The sequence below is a fragment of the Cataglyphis hispanica genome, chromosome 26 (genome assembly GCF_021464435.1).
Source record: "Cataglyphis hispanica isolate Lineage 1 chromosome 26, ULB_Chis1_1.0, whole genome shotgun sequence".
Taxonomy (NCBI): domain Eukaryota; kingdom Metazoa; phylum Arthropoda; class Insecta; order Hymenoptera; family Formicidae; genus Cataglyphis; species Cataglyphis hispanica.
Genome location: NC_065979.1, coordinates 2035245 through 2056510, shown reverse-complemented (window position 1 = coordinate 2056510; position 21266 = coordinate 2035245). Strand labels below are relative to the sequence as shown.

General features: G+C 36.9%; 2 protein-coding genes across 3 annotated transcripts in view; one reads left to right on the top strand and one right to left on the bottom strand.

Annotated features, from left to right (window-relative positions):
- The window catches only part of LOC126858560 (zinc finger homeobox protein 4-like), a 363658-nt gene that overhangs the window by 30302 nt on the left and 312090 nt on the right, over positions 1-21266 (top strand). The window contains exons 1-2 of one of the 2 annotated variants that reach the window (XM_050608972.1): positions 6637-6697; positions 7527-7694. The exons of the other annotated variant lie outside the window; for it this stretch is intronic. The gene's annotated coding sequence lies outside the window, so the exon portion shown is untranslated. Of the gene's footprint in view, positions 1-6636; positions 6698-7526; positions 7695-21266 lie in introns of those variants that run through there. 2 annotated transcript variants of the gene reach the window in all.
- Positions 1-21266, bottom strand: part of LOC126858609 (uncharacterized) — a 170537-nt gene that overhangs the window by 51633 nt on the left and 97638 nt on the right. The window lies entirely within an intron of this gene.

The window sequence follows — 21266 nt, the reverse complement described above, 5'->3', positions numbered from 1 at the left end:
ACTTATAATATATATTATATATTTATTATAGTTATAATTTATAATATATATTATATATTTATTATAGTTATATTTATTATACTTATAATATATTTTAGAGTTATAATTTATAATATATTTTTATTATATACAATATATTTTATATTTAAATTCTGTCTTTTATATCTTTAAAATTTTCTCTTACATATATACACATATATTTTGATTTTAAATATAAATATTTCTACACACATGAATTAGAAATAACTCACAATATAATAGGAAATATATTTTTATTACTTACTTAGAATTAATTAATCTTTATGTCACGAATTGATAATACCTTATAATAGATATGACAGTCAAAGAGACTGTCAAAAAGGGCACGTGAGGGATTATGATTTCTTACTAAGCACCGTCGACTTTTTTTTTTTTCATCAACTCCGCAAGTTTTACGAGGTATACGTAGACGATATCGGTCGCAATGCACGGATAGGAAAAAAAAAGAAGGGGGATGGAAGGGAAACTGGAGAGCCGTTGGCAAGGAGCAGCTGACGCCTCGAGTTCTTTAATTAAAACTGACCGCCCGCTTTTCTTCCTCGGCCAAGCAATAACGAGATTTATTTCATAATACCTCCGAACTCGTTCGCCGCGTGGACGAGCGTCTGCAATTTCTCAGGAGATAGCATTTTGCGGAAAAATCTGATTAAAGTAATGATCGCGATAATGGCCGCAACACAATAGAAGCAATCTTGCGCAAACTTTTTCAAAGGATCCACAAGATTTACAAATACAATCTATAAACGTCTGATGAACTTCATGCGCTTTTAATCTCTATTCGTCATTAATTCTCGTGAGTAGGAGAAGAATTTCTTGTAATTATAGAAATGACGATGCGTACAACACATATGCACACACGCGTGCTAAGAAATTGTTATAAATTTCTCGCATAGAAAAAATATTATTTTATATTTTACATTTCATTCCTTCCTTCTGCTGCTTAAACACTTCTCGCGGATCGTATAACAAAAAAAATATTCTACATACGTGCCGTGTACGAGGCAGATCGAAAGAGAAATTATATGCGATCCTAATCGGGGACCATCATCAGTTTATATATCTAGCGCGCATACTTAATGTGAGAAATCAGCATGAAAAAGTAGAAATCGTCGATCGTAGAAACACGTCATTACGGCTAATTGATATATTGACGTACGTTTCTAAACGTAGAAATCCTACGGCGCATATAATATATAAACATATTCTTAAGAAAACCCACCCAGAGTAAATAGTGATAGATGCTATTAGAAAGATTAATCTTCATCGTTCTTGCGCGGGCACACTAGGACGCACACGTGCCTCACAAATTTTCCACTTTTTAAAATTTAAACAGATATTCTCTCCCTTTATAAAATATATACGAACAAAGTGCGGTGCTTTCATGTATAAATCGATGACGCTATAAAGTGTGACAGGCACTTTATTAAATAAGACGACTTGAATTGATAAAATTATAGACGGATATTGCAACGCAAGTTATTTAAAAAATGAATTTAAGTACAAAAAAAAAAATGGAAACGAATTTGGACACCTAATTTGAAAATAATAATAATTAAGAAATTATTTTTTTTTTTTACTCATCTTTTTTCGATTTTTAATGAAGATAGTTTAAGAATAGTTTTGCATGTATAATAGTAACAAAAAACTGTCAAAATTAAAAAAAAAAAAGAAACATTTCTTACATTTATACTGTTTGAAAAATTACACAAATAAATCCGGAAAAGAATTAAAGTATATCACAAAATAATATAATATATTTTGACGTCTTCGTAAAAGAAAATAGGTCTGATTAATATCTTTCCTCATTTAATGCAAAAACTTTTGATCGTGAATATCTCCTGAAATCAACTGCCAAAAAAAACAATAAAAAAACGAGTAATTTGCAGAAAGAGAGAAAGAGGCAGATAATACTTTTCTACAATTTTTAGTAAATAATTTTTAAACGAAGGAGTGGATCTAAATCAAGTTTTGCCCAAGTATTTATTAGAGTTTTCTTAATATATGTGAAAACTTTTATTTCATTGATCATATTTTTTCCTTGTCAAATTTATTAATAAGTACTACAATATGTGATTTTTCATAAGAATCAATAGTAACTTTAAACTTAAATAATTTTCAAACTGTTAAGAGAATTGTGCTCAGTTTTTGCACAGATATTCAGAAGAAATAGTAGAACATCTATGAAATTTTCATGCTTTTGTTAATAGATCGCTTCATTGAATGGACTCAGGATTTTTTTATAAGTTTCCGAACATATGTAAGAACATTATGTACAATTTTGATTAAATTCCTAATATTTCAAAAATAGGTACAAAATTCTTAAGATCTTTAGATCATAAGATTCTTAAGAACGAACTTACGAAATTACTACTAAATATTGTTGCCCTGTTAAATTAAATAATGTGCAGGCTTTGTAAAAAAAAAAACAATATTATACCGAATTTTTGCAGGCAGCTAGTCGAGAAAGAGATGTGAGATATTGTTGGAAATATTGACTTTTATAATCGCGCATGTTTGTCAACGTTGTTATGATGTCGCACTCGTTGCAAGCAAAAGTGCATTATTTTTGCATCGGAAAAATGACATATCTCGACTCACATGTCTCTTTTTTTTTATAAAAATTATATTTTTTTTTTTTTATTATTTTTATACATGCCATATAAGATTGACATGTAATGATATTTGATTTGATAATTAAGTACGCTTAAGTAATAATATAAGATAATATAAGTAAAATAAATATTAAAGTAAATATTATAAATAATATAAGTAAAATATAAATAAAATAATATAAGTAATAATATAATCATACAAAAAAGTGATGTCTCTCACAATTGATTCCAAAATCAGTAATAAAAGAATTCGATAAATATATATTACAAAGGTATATGAGCACCCGTTATGCGGTGTCTACATAAAAACAGATTTTATTTCAATAAATGATTATCGTTTATTTCAGTCACTCTTATCTTAAAAGTTTATTTTAAAATCGTTGAAAATCTATTTTGAAATATCTTGATAAGGTCAAATGACGCATCTATGTTTAATAGTTTGTCCTAAATTGTTACTGAAGCTTTTATGTCACATGAAACGTGATAAGAATTTGGAATCATATCATGCGATGCTAATTGAATACAGATTGTTATATTCCTGATATGTATTTTATTTAACTCACGTGCTATACTTTTTTTCTTACGGCTATGTATGCACGCAATTTGTCCTTAGTGGTATTTATCGTAAAAATCTGTTTCTAGATTTGGATCGTTCCTTTCGAGGAAGCATATCGGAGGCTCGTTTGCGTGGGCCGCGAAGGTAAAAGGGGAGAGGAGGGCACAATAAAATTTATTACGCTTAAAGCGTATCTCGTAAAATAATGACAGCGCAATACAGCGACTGCGCTCGCGTTCACGCGAATGCGCCATTTATCGGCACTTGCGATGGAGATTATCTCTCTCTCTCTCTCTCTCTTCGTACTATGGTACAAGCGTGATAGCGTCGGTCAATTATCGTCGCCGCGCAGGAAATTTAATTGATCGTGATAAACGATCAAATTGCAGAGGAGGAAGAGCTCGGTTGGTCGCAATTTTTCTTTTTTTTTTTTTTTTTTTTCTTTTTTACCGCGCCCAAGTGCGAAATTAATCTTTGATATTATGTTTACGGAGTCGGCGGCACGAATCGTTAATTCTTATCACGTTAAATTGTGCGTGTATATCGCCGAAGGTGGAAAAGTGTGCTCTTCAGAGAAATAATGCAAGCATGTTTATTGTTAATTTTGAAAAGAAATTGGCACATCGGATTTAGTAATTTCCAGAAATTATATTAATTGAAGCTCAAGCGAGTTTTAATTGGTTTCGAATATGCGCATTGCACGCACGCACACACACACACACACATATATACATATATATATATAATAGATTGGAATGAAAATAATGTCGTTTTCTCGATAGAAGACTTTAGTTTTATTAGAAACAAAACAATGTAAAAATAAAAAAATAACTGTGACGTTACCTTCCTTTCAACCATATATATTACAAATATTTTAATAATTCTTAAGAATGTATTTTGACGCACTCAGTTAATATGTCAAAAATTATTGCGGCAATAATTCGATTTATCGACAATGTGCAAAAAATGTATTACAAGCGTTCCTGAATTTCTGAGATTCACTTCGCCAAAATCATTGTCCACTCGACTGAAATGGCATAGTACAATTTTTTCTAATTGACATTTGAATATTCCTTCTTTTTGCATGCTCGAGAGAGAGAAAGAGAGAGAGAGAGAGAGAGAGACGCGTTATTTATTATATAATTAATTTTTCAATGGGACAATTTTTGCGAGATCGTAACCAGCTCGTTTCGCTCGTTCAGTCAATATGACGGAGATTTTCTCGCGGTTCTCATCGCCAAAATGAAGATGATTATCATCACTCATCGATCAATCGATCGATTGATGGGCGAACCGTTTCTCGCCTCATTGACGAGGCGATAAGAAAGGCCGAATGTCTACTAAACGCGCGCTGGTCAACGCACCCGTTACCCTCGTTCACCGATTTGCATATTCATAATGCTCGCAGTACGATATGCCGTAAGAATGCCGGAAAGCAAGCGACTGCAATCGCGCCTTTCATACGTTGCGGCTCTGCAACGACTCTTTGGCTGCGAGACGTCGTAAAAGCACGCGTAAGATTTTTTTTTTTTTTCTTTTCTTTTTTTCGCCTCTCGCACTATCTCCTGTCGATCCTTACGTGTGCAAACTCTTCGTTCTGCTTCTTTATTGAGTCACTTTGCTATTGTGTTGCATGATATAATGACCGCACGAAACGATTGTAGCGATATCTCTAACGGGTTATAGTCCACCGTTTTTAATTTTACCGAGTGAATCTGAAACTAGGAAGTTGAACATTGAATTTATATTCGTGATTAAAAGATGATTCGGGATAGATTTTATATGATTATTTCAGACGCAGAAACTTTTTTTTTTCAATTTATATATGTATACATAATAGCTGTCAATATTTATATTTTTTTAAATAGTGGATTTTAAAAACATGAAACGTTAAATAAAAAACGCAATCTTTTGGAAGAAATGATTAATTAGAATTAATATTAAATATTTGTTATTTACAAAATTTAATAATATTTATTAATTAATTAATATTTATTAAATTTACAAAATTTATTATTAAACTTACGAAATTTATTAATATTTATTATTTAAATTAAAGAATATTTATTATATATCAAAAACCCTATATACATTTTCATTTTCATTCTACATTACTGAAAAATTGTGAAAGATGAGTTTGTTATCCGTTATATCATACAACAGGGAAAGATTAGAGAAAGCATGTATATAGCTTTTAATCTCTATATCGATTTCTCTATAACGAAAAGTCGATGGCCTCAGACACAGCTGTTCACGCTTTTGCGAGAATTCGATAAAAGTGACTCGGTCAGTTTTCGACTTTCAGCCGCATCAATTGAAGGCAGCGAAGGTTCGAAGTTTCCTTCACACGCTCAGCTGTTTCTGCGCGCGAACACGTGCGCGCGCGATTGACGGCGGGGGCGAGAATGCGCGGTGCACGCGTGTGCGTGCGTGTCGGGCGTCTCGCACGCGTGTATTCATCGCAGGCAAACATCCATACACACACACACACACACACACACACACACACACACATATATATATATATATACGCATTTTCACACATACGCACACACACATACACACACATAGAGCAGTGCATTCTATCTGGCGGGCGTCGACGCGGCGCGGTGTGTGCATGCGCGCTTATACGCTCCCCCGCTTGTACGTGGCTTGTACTACGTGCACCCACCACACACACATATAACGGCACGCGTGTGGCGGTCTCTGTGTTGGGGACCCAAACGAAGGGAGGCAAGCCAGTAAGCTCGGGCGCGCCGGAGCGGCGAGAGCAGCCATTTTACTCGATTCCGGGTGGAAAACGTCTCGCGCTCACGCCACGACGACGACGACGACGCACCACGTCGACGCCGTCGGCGATGATATTCCGCGTCGCGACGTGACACGCGGCCGACATACCGCCGGTATATCCGACCCGAGCTTTATCGTCGGCAGCGTTCTCTCAGAAGGATACGCGATCGCCGCCTGCACGTGTATCACACTCGCGCGAGAAACATAGAGAGAGGTGCGCGAGACTGTGTATGTGTGTGTGTGTGTGTGTGTGTGTGTGTGTGTGTGTGTGTGTGTGTGTGTGTGTGTGTGTGTGTGTGTGTGTGTGTGTGTGTTCTGTCTCTGTCGCGCACATTGCGAGAAAAGCGTGCGATATATGCATGCATCGCAAAGAGAACATTATGAGTCTGCATGTTATGCGCGTGCGTGCGTGCGTGCGTGCGTGCGTGCGTGCGTGCGCGTGCGTGCGTGCGTGCGTGCGTGCGTGCGTGCGTGCGTGCGTGCGTGCGTGCGTGCGTGCGTGCGTGCGTGCGTGCGTGCGTGCGTGCGTGCGTGCGTGCGTGCGTGCGTGCGTGCGTGCGTGCGTGTGCGTGTGTGTGTGTGTGTGTGTGTGTGTGTGTGTGTGTGTGTACGAAAGAGAGAGAGAGAGAGAGAACGAGAGGGGAGGGGAAATTAGAAAGAAAGACAGAGAGAGATTGTCGAGGTACTCCGGTAACACGAGGTGAGGCTCTATCCGTTCTGCGCAGGACCGTTCAAATTCGCCGCCTGTTTTGCATACCGCGTTTTCACCGACCGTCCGCCTCCACCCCCGCATCATCCCCGGTTTCATCCGCGACCCGCCCTTCGCGATTTTCCACGACCAACCCCCTAGGAGGCACTCTGACGGTCTGATTTCCGCAGCCGATCCCTCGTGATTATTCGCGTTCTTGCAAATTCCTTTTCCTCAAAGTAATATTATCGAAACATTGTTCTGGGATTCTTTATAAGCTATAATAAATTATAATTATATTTGAATATTTTTTATTTTATTAAAAAGTTGTTTGATTAATATATTAAAAACATAGAATAAAGTTTATATCATTTTAATAAAAATTTTTCGGAATTATCGTGGCGGATTTCGTGCCGATAAGATTTCCTTGTTTATATAGTTGACGATACTATGCTCGTCGTTATTATCTCTCTCTTTCTCTTTCTCTCTTACTGCATCAGCTGTTCGATCGAAGCGTCCCTTTCTCTTTCCCACTCTCTCGCCAACAAATTCTTTGAAACCATGTGTGAGAAATTACGGTGTGCTTTTTCACGTTATTCGTTAATGGAGGACTCTATTCCCAATACGATTTTCAATTGTTCCGACTCGTGATTACGTCACGAACAGATCGATTGATACCGTTGACACTTCGAAGCAGAATTTCATAACGATCATCCTTGAATCCGCGATGACAGACCCTTTAGGTCGTATCGTGCGATTGATGTTCGTGGTAAGCAGAAATTTCAATTCGATACAAAAACTTGCGCTAAATAGCACCGAATTTTTTATCACGCGAACACAGAATCGGTCGCCAATGTGCTCCGTGACAAGAACGCTAGGCGGCATTGACCTAGAAATTCTCTAATAGAGAAGGGAATCGTGACATTTTCAAGGACCTTACATCGGGCTGGCTATGTGCAACGAGAAAATTTTGAAGTTTGCCACGGACACCGGAAGTCGCGGCGATACGGTACGTTTGTAGAGCATCGCGACGCTTCGCATAAGACACGCATCATTCATTTCAAGTGCAACACACACGATTGCATCAATGCTTTGACAATTAATCTTTCTTTTTTAATCCTTGAATTACTCAGCGTTAAAAGCATTTAGCATCAAAAATAAAAAAAAATAATATATATTATATATATATATATTATTTTTATATATTATTTAATATAATTATATATATTAATAGAATTTTTGAAGTTCCAAAACTGATTTATCCCAGTCTTAAATACGTATACAGAAATCAAAATAAATTTGTTGAACTTGAGAACTTATTCCTTAATTATTGCATAAGAATTAATGTAAAAATAAACTTAATTAAATTTAATTTAATTAAATTTAAAACTAGATCTTTAAAATATAGACGAAAAAATATCATTAATCTTTTTATTTTAAAATATTGGAAATCATTTTATTCAAGAAAAGTACAATAATCTTTCGCAATAATCACAGTAATTCAAGCATGACCGTTATTATGTCAGTACAATAGTGTGATAAGGTTCTCGGCTAAAAGCAAGGCGGGGAATTCCGGGGCACGCAATTATTCCCAATTTATTTACAATAAATTCACGGCGATTTCGAGTGAGAAAACGAATGCCGAGTGCCAAAGCCGAGGCTGCTAATTCACCACGTAAATATTACCTACTGTATATATACGTATATATATATATATATATATATATATATATATATATATATATATATATATATATTTTGACACGAGATGCTCGAATCTCCCTGGCTGCATCGACCGCGTTAATGCTGTCTCGCGTAATGAGCGAGACTTGGCTCGAACGGACGCATATTTTCTTTTATGATGCCTAAATATAATCTTAACGATGTTCTTATGGCCTATAGAGCAGACGTGCACGCGGCTTCGCGAGAAATGCAAAATTTTGCGAGCCCCCGGAAATCGTTTATCCGCTTCGATTCGATTCAGTTGCGTTCTCACGCAATATACTCGCGAGATATACATATATCTATTTTGCGCTCGCTTCGGTACGCGACGAATTTTTTTATACACTTGCAGCATTTAAATTTCAAAGATACTGCTTAGTGAAATCGAAACACAAAAAAATCAAAAAGTTTATTTATATAAATGATTTTATTAAGTCAATATATGATTAAGAATATCTCTGATTACATTATCAAATTAATTAAATAATGTCATTAAGCAGTAGTATATCTTTCTTATCTTGCTTGAATTATAATAGCAGTTAAGATATCATAAATTGTTAATGTGAAAACTGCGTTTTCTTTCATTTGCGATGCGTTTCGTGTAGAGTTTTGCATATGTTAATAAATATGCTTGCCTCTCGCTTGTCTATTATGCTCCTTGTGTAATTTATTGTAATTGTTAAATGTGCCTGTATATTTCTGCTTCATTTATATATATATATATATATATATATATATATATATATATATATGCGCATATTAATATACATATTAATTTATAATTAATTAATTTATTATTAATTTATTATATATTAATTTATAATAATATATACGTTCATACACACTATTTTTTATATTTGATATATAGTTATAAATGAAATATTAATAATTCATATATGCAAAATATTTTTCTCTCATGTTTTATGTGCTAAAAAAATTATATCACATGCATTTACGAAAAATTATATCAACTGGACATTTATGTCTTTGCTCAAAGATCGATAGCATGGTTCTACATTTAGTTTCTCTGGGATTTTCTCCGTTCCTCTATTTTTTTTTTTTTTTCTTTTTCTCGTCATGATTAAGGATCGAAGTCACGTATCAGCGAGTCCGGCTGTCGATCATCCACAGCGATCGTCACGTGTCAGACGATTTTCCCATAAAAGCCGCGGAGCAACTCTCGATCGATGGCAATCAACGATTATTATCCGCATGTCCGGCGATCATTCTCGGCATAGAGGCCCGATCGTGGGCTCTTCATGATCGCGCCAAGTTCACAACCGGCAATTTTCTGCGACTTGCGGAGTCGCGAAACAGAAAATAGATCAAATACCAACACTACGATCGATTGTATAGGAAAAAAAAAATCGCGTAGAGCAAAGTTAACATATCGTTTATACAAGAATTCGCTTCCAAAAAATTTTCGTATATCTTCTTTCCGACACTCTATTTTAATTTAATTATCCTCAAAATAGTTGGAAAGTTATTTCTCATGCTTATAATTGTCAAGAAAAAAAATGTTTCATTAATTAAAGGATATTAAAAGTATAAATGATATAATAGCCGAAGAATGTTGTTCTTGAACGTCAATGAAAAAGATAAATATTAATTCCGATTAATCAAAATGCCTATTCAATACTTAAGTCAAAAATTGGAACTCTAATTATCTCTACGGAGGGACAGCCTCGCACGTCGCTAGTGTATTCGTCACAAAGAAGCTCCAGCTTTTTTTTTTTTTTCATACACCTCGTGGTAATATTTGCGTGTGATCGATCCGGGGGTATATTCATCGACACGCCAGACGACAATTAACCGAGCGAAGCAAGTCGTACGCTTTCGTCTCGCCATCATTTCTTTTCGAGTCTTTCAAAGGGGTTGCCAATGCAAACCTATCATTATTTCGATTATTCTTCCGTAGCGGCTAATCATTGCTGTCGCTCGTGTCATGGCCTCACTACGAATCATTACTTTTTCTACTTTACCCTCCTCCCCCTCCCCTTTCTTTCCTCATGGGGCTCCGCTCCCCTAAAACGCTACCGATGCCTGTTCAAAAAGATGAATGAAAAGAGATTGACAGGAGTGATTCTCTATAGAATGTTCCTGTTAATTTCTTTTATTTTATTTATTTTTTTTTTTGATTATCATTATTAATTAAATTGAGAAGATATAATTAATTATTATGTAGATATGTAATTTTTAATTATATCGTTATTTAATTTCTAAGAAAGAAATTCGCCTTTCTTATTAAGGAGTTTAATTTATTATATTAATTATTATATTAATATATATTAATATATTAATATATTAATATATTATATTATTATATTAATATATTAATTTAATATATTAAGGAGTTTTTCCGATTATTTTCTCCATCAAAAGAATTCAAATGTATAAGGAGTATTCCGAATCCCTTTCTTTGCCCGTCTTGGAGAAATTCATAATTTCGCGGATTGAATTGCCATCAGGTTTCTCTTGGTTCGTCTATTTTTTGCCGACGTCGCTCTCTGGCAATCGCCTCATTCGACGGCCGCCCATCTATTGCGCGCCGTTTAATCCTACGCGTTCGCTCTTTAGCTCGGGCGAAAAAGCCCATTAGGAGGGAAGAAATTAAAGCCTCGCTGTGTATGCGCGGCACGAGCTTAAGGGCATTCGCGCTACCCGATCGTTTCAATCGAGCTGCCCGAGCCTCAACCTCGATATAGCGAAGTGAAATGACCGACTCGCACTAACGGCCTGAGTTAATTAATCCTGCTTCACCGATTTGTTCTATTTAGATTATAGTCGCGATTTTACTAGTTCCAGCTATTTAGGTTTAATCAGTGTGATTTATAAGATTTGAAGATTTTTTTAGATTTATTTAAGATTTATAGATTTAAAGATCTAAAGACTTTTGTGTAATAAATATTTTAAGCCAAAAAAAAAAAAAAATAAATCACAGAATCTCCTAATTTTTTTACTTTTCAGTAAATATATAAAAACAAGATTTAAAATATAAAATAATTTATAAAATATTTAAAATATAAAATGTTGAGAAAAATATGATGCTCGATCCAATTTTCGCTAAAAAAAAATTAATTTTAAATTGATTAAGGAATGCGTGGACGAAAGGCGTGGCAAGAATCTGTATATGAGCATTGCAAAAAAGAATTTAGTTAATCAAAGTTAATGTTGACTGATGTATTGCTACGAAGACTCTCTTAAGACTGATTAAAATCAGTGCGGTCAAAAGCCGAATCTCGGCGAAAAGCTCGATCGATCCTCCTTGGTGAAAACCGGTCATATGTATGCAAATGAAATTTCTGCGTAGAATTGAATCCGCGCCAACAGCTAATTAGACATCAATGCGAGCTAAACAAATTCAGCCGTGGTATCGAGAATTATTGCGCCGCAGTTTCGTCACAAAGATAACATAGTTGAAACCATGTCGCGATATCGCATAACGTATTAGATTTATGCCACATTCATTTTTGACCAATCTGACACGCATGACAGTTTTGTAAATGAATTACACGCGGCGTGCGTCGAAATTGGATGTGAGTAACTTGCGAGAAGCGGCGATATTCGGCACGATGAAAGGAGGATAGGCGATAAAACAGCTACAGGGATGAGGGAAGTCGCGACACCGAGCGAGAGTAAGAGAGAGAGAGAGGGAAAGAAATCGTGCTTCATCCGGTGCGAAAGAGACGGCGAAATATAAAATAGCAAGCAGCGCGTAGACTGGTTGGACTATATGCTCTAATTTTAGGCGATTGCCTCGCTCCCTCGCCCAAGGATTATAATTAGATACAGAAATACCCGCTAACATCGTCACCCACCCACCCATCCGACCGACAAGACGAGCGAAATCACGGAGTCGAGAAAGCTGCATGCACAGCGTCATTCCTGTACCGTCTTCTTACCTCGCTGTTCGCACTGCGTTCGTTGTCAATCACGACGACATTACGCATCCGCGGCTGTCCGTCCAGAATGACTTCCACAAATTGTTTTAGCGTACAATTCAAATGGACTATCGTCGAGAGATTGAGAGATTTTTCCTCAACGCGTGAAATCTCAAGGAAGTCCAATCGCGTAGATTAATTACTGATAAAAAAAAAAAAAATATTTTTGCGGACAACATCGAGAATGAATAATGAAATTTTTTTTTCCCAGATTAATCCGACAACGTGGTGATTCTATTTTATGAAGATTGAAATTCTTTGAGAATGAAGAGAGCTTTTACGAAAGCGAGGAAAATTATTTGTCCGCATAATTTATTTTCCACAGCTTTTTGCGCATACATGAACAATTTTATAGACGTTGATTAAATGCGCAACAGCACAGTCGGCGATATATAGAGATACAAGTGTGTCGTTTTATTAAGTTGATGAATGCATTTTTTCTGCATTAGGACACGCTATTGTATGTAGGCTTTATAATAAATTGCGGAAACCGGCGTGCGTGACAGGCGAGTTTATACGTAATATTGTTTGGCCAAGCTGCATTCTAATGCGAATCAAGAGCAAAGCTAATTTTAAGGCCGCGAGTATACGCTGTGTGGCGCAACGCGAAATTGCTAATATGCTACCTCTGTCTCTATGAAATATGAGGACTGCATTTGTTGTCGCCGCGCAAAATCTTGCACGATGATAATCACATGTTCATGAATGCATATACGTATATATGATACGCTTCTCCATCAAGTTCAAATTTGTGTCTTAAATAATTATCGCTAAATAGGAACTATCGATCAAACTCCCCATTTTTTGTAGATATACTAGGTTGGCAAATAAGTTGCCGCCGTTTTTTTTAAATTTTAACATTCCGCATGTCATTAAATGTTTTTGGCATAATGTTTTAAATCATTCGAAAGAGGATGTTTTGTTCTACCGGAATCTATGTTTTTTTTTTTTTTTTGTTCGAGTTAATTTATGTTAATTTTCAGATCATTAAAATGGAATGTCAAGTTGAGAAAAATGAGCATTTTCGACACCTCCTTCTTTTTGCTTTTAATCAAGGTTCTAAGACCGCAAAAGCTCGGATTTCCACCTCTTTCGATCTCTTTCAAATGCTATGCGCTGAGTTTCGTTCAATACTAATGCAGAATTGAGAGCTTGGTTGGATGAATTTTTCGAGTCGAAACCGGGTGATGATTTCTACCAACGAGGTATTGAAAATCTTGTTGAACGTTGGGAAGAAGTTGTAAACAACAAGGGAGAATACATTATTGATTAATTAGTTGTTAATTTTTATTGAAAAAAAACGGCGGGAACTTAGTTGCCAACCCAATACATAGGTCATTTTAAAAGTAATGCATTTTGTAGTAACATCGCGGACTGGATGGTGCAATCTCAACGAAATTCTTGGACAATTGTAGTCGAGAACTTGAGCAAACGATATGTAATCTAAAAAAAACTTTCATAGTGCATGTCATTATGAATTGACGAGTGTTAGAAATGGTCTTTGCTTCAGGTATGCTTCACTACAAATTGTATATTTTTGAACAAGCACATTAGGAAATACTTAAAAAAAAACTTCCCGATAAGCCTTCCCTCCATTTACGGCTCTTTTAAACATAGTTAGGGTATTACTCAGAGAGAGTTCAGTTCCACCCATGTAAAGGTCGCGAGCGTTTCTTAGGAACTGCCGATTGGTTACGCGGTACGATCGATGCCGCGATTCCCAGGAATCCCCGGACGGAATAGCCGGTCCGCCTCATCATAATCGGCAAATATTTATCCGCGACGCGGATAAATAATTAATTAACACGGCCAACGCGAAGGATTGGCCGACGAACGGAGCAGCTGTCCATTCCCCCTTCGCCCCCTTCCCGCCCCTCCCATTATCCTCCCTATTGGCAGAGTCTAGTCTAATAGAAGACAGCGGGGCTCGTTTATGCCACGGGCGGAGGGGGTAGCCACCCCTAATGCGGGAGAGGTAATTATTATACGAACCAATCGATACTTTGATGAACGAATCGCCTTCTAGGCCGTGGAAAAAAAGCGCGGCGCGCTTCGACGAAGTCGACGGCATTCGAACCAAGCCGGAGTCGTTAACAACCGTTCGTTTCTCTCCGTGGAAACTTCTACGCACATTGTTGCACGACGATAAATCATTGCCCCTATTATACAATGGGCTTAAAGAAGCGTGTGTGTATTAGCGCGCGCGCGCGGCTTCGAGCGTGTGGGTACTTCTGACGCACGCAATTTGTAATTGCTTAAACAGATTCACCAGCATGTTTTACTTTCGCGAATGAGAGACAAACAGTCTCAAAACTCATTTCTTTAATATGTTTTTATCAGAAAAAACCAGTTAAACTAATGGAAAATTGTGTAACAATATTAATTATGACATTACGTAAATATGACAGTTGTTTAGCAAAATCTCTATAAAATTGAGACTTGAGGACAAATGGTAATATATAAAAATTAATTTAGGATTGATACGATTAACGTGTTATTGAGATAAATATTCAATATATATGCATTAACATTGTAAGAGTAAATGAGACGAAGAAATCTGACATTGCATATACGTTGGCCTGTTGCCGACGAGGAGTCGAGCGAAACTATTAATAATATCGATAATTACCAATTATTTTTAAAAGCGATAGGGCCGGAGTTAATTTCAGCACGTGAGCTCATGTACTCCTACGTTAGTATCTCGTGGCAAGCACATTATAATACATACGCAATGCGATATATATTGCTGAATGTTATCTCGCTTATTTCTGTTATTATTTCAAAAGCCAAAAGAAGTTTTATTCTATAATTAAAAATATTTTTACATTAAAATGATGGCATATAACTAATTCTCGCATTTAAATTTTATATTTTTATAATTCTCAATGTTATTCGGATATTCTTTCTGTAAAATCTACTCGAGATTAAATGAATCATAAAATATTCTTTTGATTTTGGATCTAAAAAATTCCTAAATTTTGAATAGCTTGTAATAAGAAAACTGTTATCGCCTCTAAATTTTTATCTAAATTTTTATAAGTATCGTTACTTCGAATTTATTCGAAAACCTCATATATGAAAGGATGCACGAAAATCTGGAATATTTTGTATAGAAAACATTTCGATGTGCATAGAATCGAAAATATAAAAATACCAATATCTGCATAACCAATTGTTTTCGGTGCGATACGCGCCTGCACCAGATTACGATTGTTATAATATGGAGCTCGGCCGGTCTCCCACAGCCCTGCCTGATTGCCAGTTGAAAGATCAGCGGACTGTGACAGAGAGGGCCGTTTCTCTCTGACGGGCGCGCAAGACGTACCGGTGACACACGAGGACGAAGAAGTCGCGTGAAGGAGGGAAAGAGGGGGAAACGGGGGAAACGGGGGTGGGCACTCGAGGATTCATGGTCTCTAATTTTTACGGTGTAACCAACATGCGCGTCCCATGCCGTCTATATTTACAAGTACAAGTAGCCATTCATTAAATCCGATAATTAATCACAATCGTCTCTATTAACGGGAAGACTTAATTGCTGTTATCCGCGCGGCGCTCCGCTAGGAAAGATAGAGAAAAGGACGTCGTGGCGGGGGCGTGTTTGATGGAAGAGGCCGGTCCCCAGGATATGCCTAGAATGGGCCAGTCGATTCGTACGGACGTTTTTTCCCTATGTATTTCGAACGGTAATCCCGATGGGTAGAACCTGACCGTTGGCCGTGCGAAACTGTCGACGATGTTTCATGGTTAAAGACTACGCGGGTTTGTAATGAATGAGCAGCTCTTCTTCGTTCTGCGTGACAACGTGTTTATTTCTGAACGTGAGAGTTAACGTAAATCAAACTATCGAGAAAGCATTTTAAGACAACATGTCTTGGATATTACTTTATGACACATGATAGACTTCTCATTCACAAGAGGAAAAGAAATGATGACAATTGGACATCATTCTGTTGTAAAAATACTTTTCAGGACATTGTAGAACGATATAACTAAAACAACATTTTGATAAAAAAAATTTAACGATAATTACATTTTTTTTTGACAGGAAAATTGTAGAGGTTTTGTCACTTTGCTCCGTCATTAATTGTAACCTGCTTTTACTTTATTGATCCCCTCATTATGTGGTTTCGTCCGATCGAACTATTAGTTCAGTCGCAGCTATTACTGGATTCATTAAAAGCTTTCATTAGCACGCCATATCGCGTTGAAATATTTTTGTCGAAGTAATTATGATTCGATAGTACGCCGGCAGCATCGCAACTAATTCGTGAGCTATCGCAAAAGTAGACGACCAGACGAAGTCACCGCAGCAGCAACAGCAGCGGTTTAAGACCCGCAGTTACGTCCGCGTAACTTTCGCAGGCCAGAGAGTCTCGGCTGTGGCAATGGAATATAAGCACACACGTTCGCTCATACATACACATATGCGTGTAAGACGTACGTGGTTTCTCTTGTATTCCTCGCGCGCGCATGTCGTACGCAGACAAACGCGCGCGGCTTCTCTTCGTATATGTGGCTATCTACTTACTTTAGTGGTCAGCGCGGAAGAAAAGAATTAGCTAGACGAGGGCGCGTCTCATCTAGGTCACCCACACCGTCTCGCGACCGATTCAATACATGCACGGTTGTGCACACACACACACGCGCGTCCGCACCCAAGGAGCCTCATTACGGCAGCACGGTGGCGAGGGGGTGTGCAGCAAAAGAGGCGAGCGTTAATTAAGAACAGACTCGCCACCCTCTAAGTAAGGAGCACTGACCAACCCTGCTCCTTCCCCCTTCTCGCTCCCCTCGTCACCAAACCTACCACCTCGACTAGCCACCACACACACACACACACATATATATATATATATACATATACATCCGCAGTTTCTCTATTTCTTCATGGTCACCTTAGCCACGGCCTTACACTCTCCACGAACTCCCACTGCGAGAGGAAAAGCCGAGAAAAGTGCGAAGAAGACTGAGGGGAAACGGAGGGATGGGAGGAAAGAACAGGAAAAGAATGAGATAAAGAATCGCACTTTTATGTTTCTTAACGTTGCCGGATTAGACAGATTGCAACTTTGTACGTATTGTGATAATTAGAAAATGGTATGACGTCTTAAGAAGAGCGTTTTAGAGAAAAATATCGTCGCGTATAATTTATCGGTGCTGCTCTGTTCGCCTCACTTCAATTGTCACTCTCTTCTGTCTTCCATGGTCATGATTTTACTCACTCTCTCCCACGTTTTGCCTCTGCTCTTCACTTTTCCCTGCGAAAGGAAGGATTCCGACGTGTGGAATGTTTCCTTCAGCGATGGGAAAGGAAGACGGAGAGTGACTGCAATGGAACGTGGCAAAGAAGGATGACCATGAAGGAAATTAACTAAGATCCGCAATATGCCACGTTGACCATAATACTGTCGCACACGCATTCACAAGCGAAGAGTTCGCGTCGACGGTTCGTCACCTTCTCCCCATCGACTTCCACGCTGCTGATCCAGCAAGAAGACACTATTGATTAAATACTTTAAAATACTACTCACTTTATTAAATGACAGTGGCAGTTCCCAAAAAGTTAACTTCAATATTAAATAACTCAAAATTTGCATATTTTATTATCGGGTTTAAGATGCCAAATTTGATTAATAACACCCAATTTTTAAATAATAGATATTGCGACGCTAATCAAACGGAAAATAAAATCTGTATTTTTTTTCGCAGATCTTATGATAACGTTAACAAATATAAATGCGTTTCTTGCGAGCACGCTGACATTCGCCGCTACTTTTAGATCTTGTTAATTTGAACGATTTTCTTTAATAATAAATGCAAGAGTGTTCCTAAATCACGACGCAGCGATGATCAGTCGATCTCATCGTGACGACACGGAGGCACACATGTTGCCAGTATTACACAATAGGTGTTCCTCTTAGACCAAAAAAAGTCACCCAACTGTTCATCCCCCTCCGTGAACCATAAGCTGGGGTGAGCAGCGCCTGATTGTTTCCAACAGGTTTGTCAGCTTTTGTTTCAGTCCGTTCTCATGCGCGGCGGAACTGGTCATTGCTCGAACCCCAAAAACGGTTGAACAATGACCCTTCACGGCCGTTACATTGCGCTGCAATAACGACCCCCATTACCCCGAACTCAATGAGAAAGAGAGATCTGGACGGGCTGAGAATTAATCCAACGAATCTCAACGGCAATAGAATAGATGGATGATGAATTTAAATAACGCGATGCGATCTTGTGTGACGCTGGGGTCTCTACATTCCCCTCATTTCCCGTTTCTCTACTGTCCCAGATAAAAGATTTTACAGAGTTCATTTTTTTATCACCAAATGTAATCGTAATTGTAAATTTAGATTTTATCATGATTCGTGTTGATTAAACTTTCGCGTTGATTAGTATTTATGTGAATGTTCAATATATGTTAGATATACATGTAGATCGTTTCTCAAATTTTTGAAGATTTCTACAATGCTGTTAATTATTTAAGAAAAACCATAAAAGAATAGATTTTTAACTGAATTATAGAGATTTGTAATAAAAAAGTATTTTAAAACAATATATATTTTTAAAACCGTTTAGACATCGATTCAAATTTATTTGAAGTTTCTTACGCGACATTGCACAATTTTGCGGAACGCCAGCGTTCATTCTAGATTCTTCAAATATCTTCTCATGCATTTTATAAGTGGGAGTTTAATAAGAAAAATTCGCAAGGGTTCTCAGATCTTGCTAGCAATATGTAGACGCTATCACTCCTTACGTAATCCTTCATCTAATCGAAGAATTTCCGTCGTTTACAAGTCTGATTTTATATGCTTTATTTATGTGCATGGAAATCGACGGAAATTACGTTAACCGTCTGCTCATAATCGCCATGACTTATACTTCATAATACCGTACACTATATGACATTAATTTTATTGCCTCATTCTTATACATAGAACACACTATAAGTTTTTGTGGAATTACATGTCATGCTGCTTGGACATAAAATTATTCTAAGTACATAACTTGAATGACAAATATAAATAACAGTTTTTTTTTTTAAATAATAATGTCTTTACTTTAAGATAGTCGCGATTATCGTGATAATTTCAGATTTGTCTCGTACTTATACCTTTGTTTCGTATCGAGAGAAAGAATGGAAGAATGTGTCAGAATTTAATGGAATATGAAATACTTCTCTCTCTTTAAGCAGAGGTTGAGTTGCACTGAACGAACGGTTCCCTTTTGCGTAGTTTCGGAGACACAAACCGACGAATCCGCAAATTAAACAAACACTCTATTGACGTGCTGATCCTCCGCCAAGGAGGCATTGGCTCATTCGCAAGGGTGAGAAAGACAGTGGAGGAAGAAACGATTGCCACCTCCATGAGGCCTTCGTTCAATGGATAAGAAGGCCCGGCAGAGAGAAGAGAACGGGAATAGACGAGAGAGATAGACTTGGCAATTCGAATGAACGGACTACACCGCATACAAGGTCTTAGCAGGACTTAACGAATATTGCCGTCGATATCCAGGAGTCCCCAATTTGACACTGCTCCCTTCGAATGTCTTTTGTCCCTCCACGTGGAGACGCGGATCTTCGTTCGTCAATTCTTGAGTTATCAAGTTAATTTCGTGAACCTTGTCTTCTTCGTCATATCCTCACGTCAAATACGAATCTACATTTAATGTTATTTTCTCGTAATTACGTGAAAAGTTTTAATTATATTTTTGTAAGGTATATATTATAGAAATATTTATAAATATTTATATCGTATTTAATGTTCTAATAAATAATAATTTTAAGAATTTTAAGAATTTCATAATAATTTATGTGATGAAAGAAGTGCGATATTTTGAAATATGATAGCAGAAGTAAAAAATTATTTTTTATAAGATATTATTTATTTTGAAGTTATTAAAAGCAATATAAATATTTTTCTGGAATTATAGATTTATAGTAGATTATTATATACAATATATTTTTCTAGTATCTTTTAAAAAAGACAAATTGCGTGTGACAAATTGTGTTAAAAGAAGACTGGGTGGGGGGAGGGGGGGGGGCGTACTTGCATTTACTTGCGTAAATTAAAGCGGGGCGGATTCTTCGCTACATTACGGTTGTCTTTCGCGTATGTATCGTACAAGGGTCGAAAATGTCCAGACGCGGAGACCAGAAGGAGCCAGACGACAACCCAGATAAATTAGTGCGGGTAATGAAGACTGAGCCTCGTGTCTGATTAAACAAACACAGAGAAGCGCAAATAAGTGAGAGGACGCAGGGAAGGCGAAGAGGAGAGAAAAGGAGGACATAGAATGGTAAAAGAAGGAACGAAGAATGTGTGGCGCAAGAAGAATCTGTGATTCCTCGGACCTTTCTCTCATTTTACTTCCAATTAACTTAAGCAGACTCAGTAATACACTGCGTCCAGGTTATTGTCTACTATTCTTTCTTCGCCTTCTTCCTTTCGTTTTCTTTGCTCGCTGAACTATGACGTATGGGAAAAAATTTATTTTCTGATCATTGAAGTTGATGTGAATTTACATAAATTTAATAAAAAAGCCTTATGATATAAAATTTATTTTGAATGAAATTATCTTTAGCTTTTAGCAATAAATAATTACATAACAATATCGCACTTTTTTATGGTCATTTTCTTCGACCAATCTGGATCTGTCAAACCGTATGAGAGTAACTATATCCGCGAATCTTAAAATTTCACGAATTTTGAATTCCTTAAATAAAGCTTCCCTTCACATATTATGATTTTATTAATATGTTACTAGTGCTTAGAAAGAAACCGGCACACAATCGCTACTGTCATTTCTTAATGACCTTTATTTTTTTTTAATGTTACTTCTAAAAATAAATCTTTTTACAGACCTCCGATTCTTCACCAGTTGATCATCATCTCATTAACATATTTTAC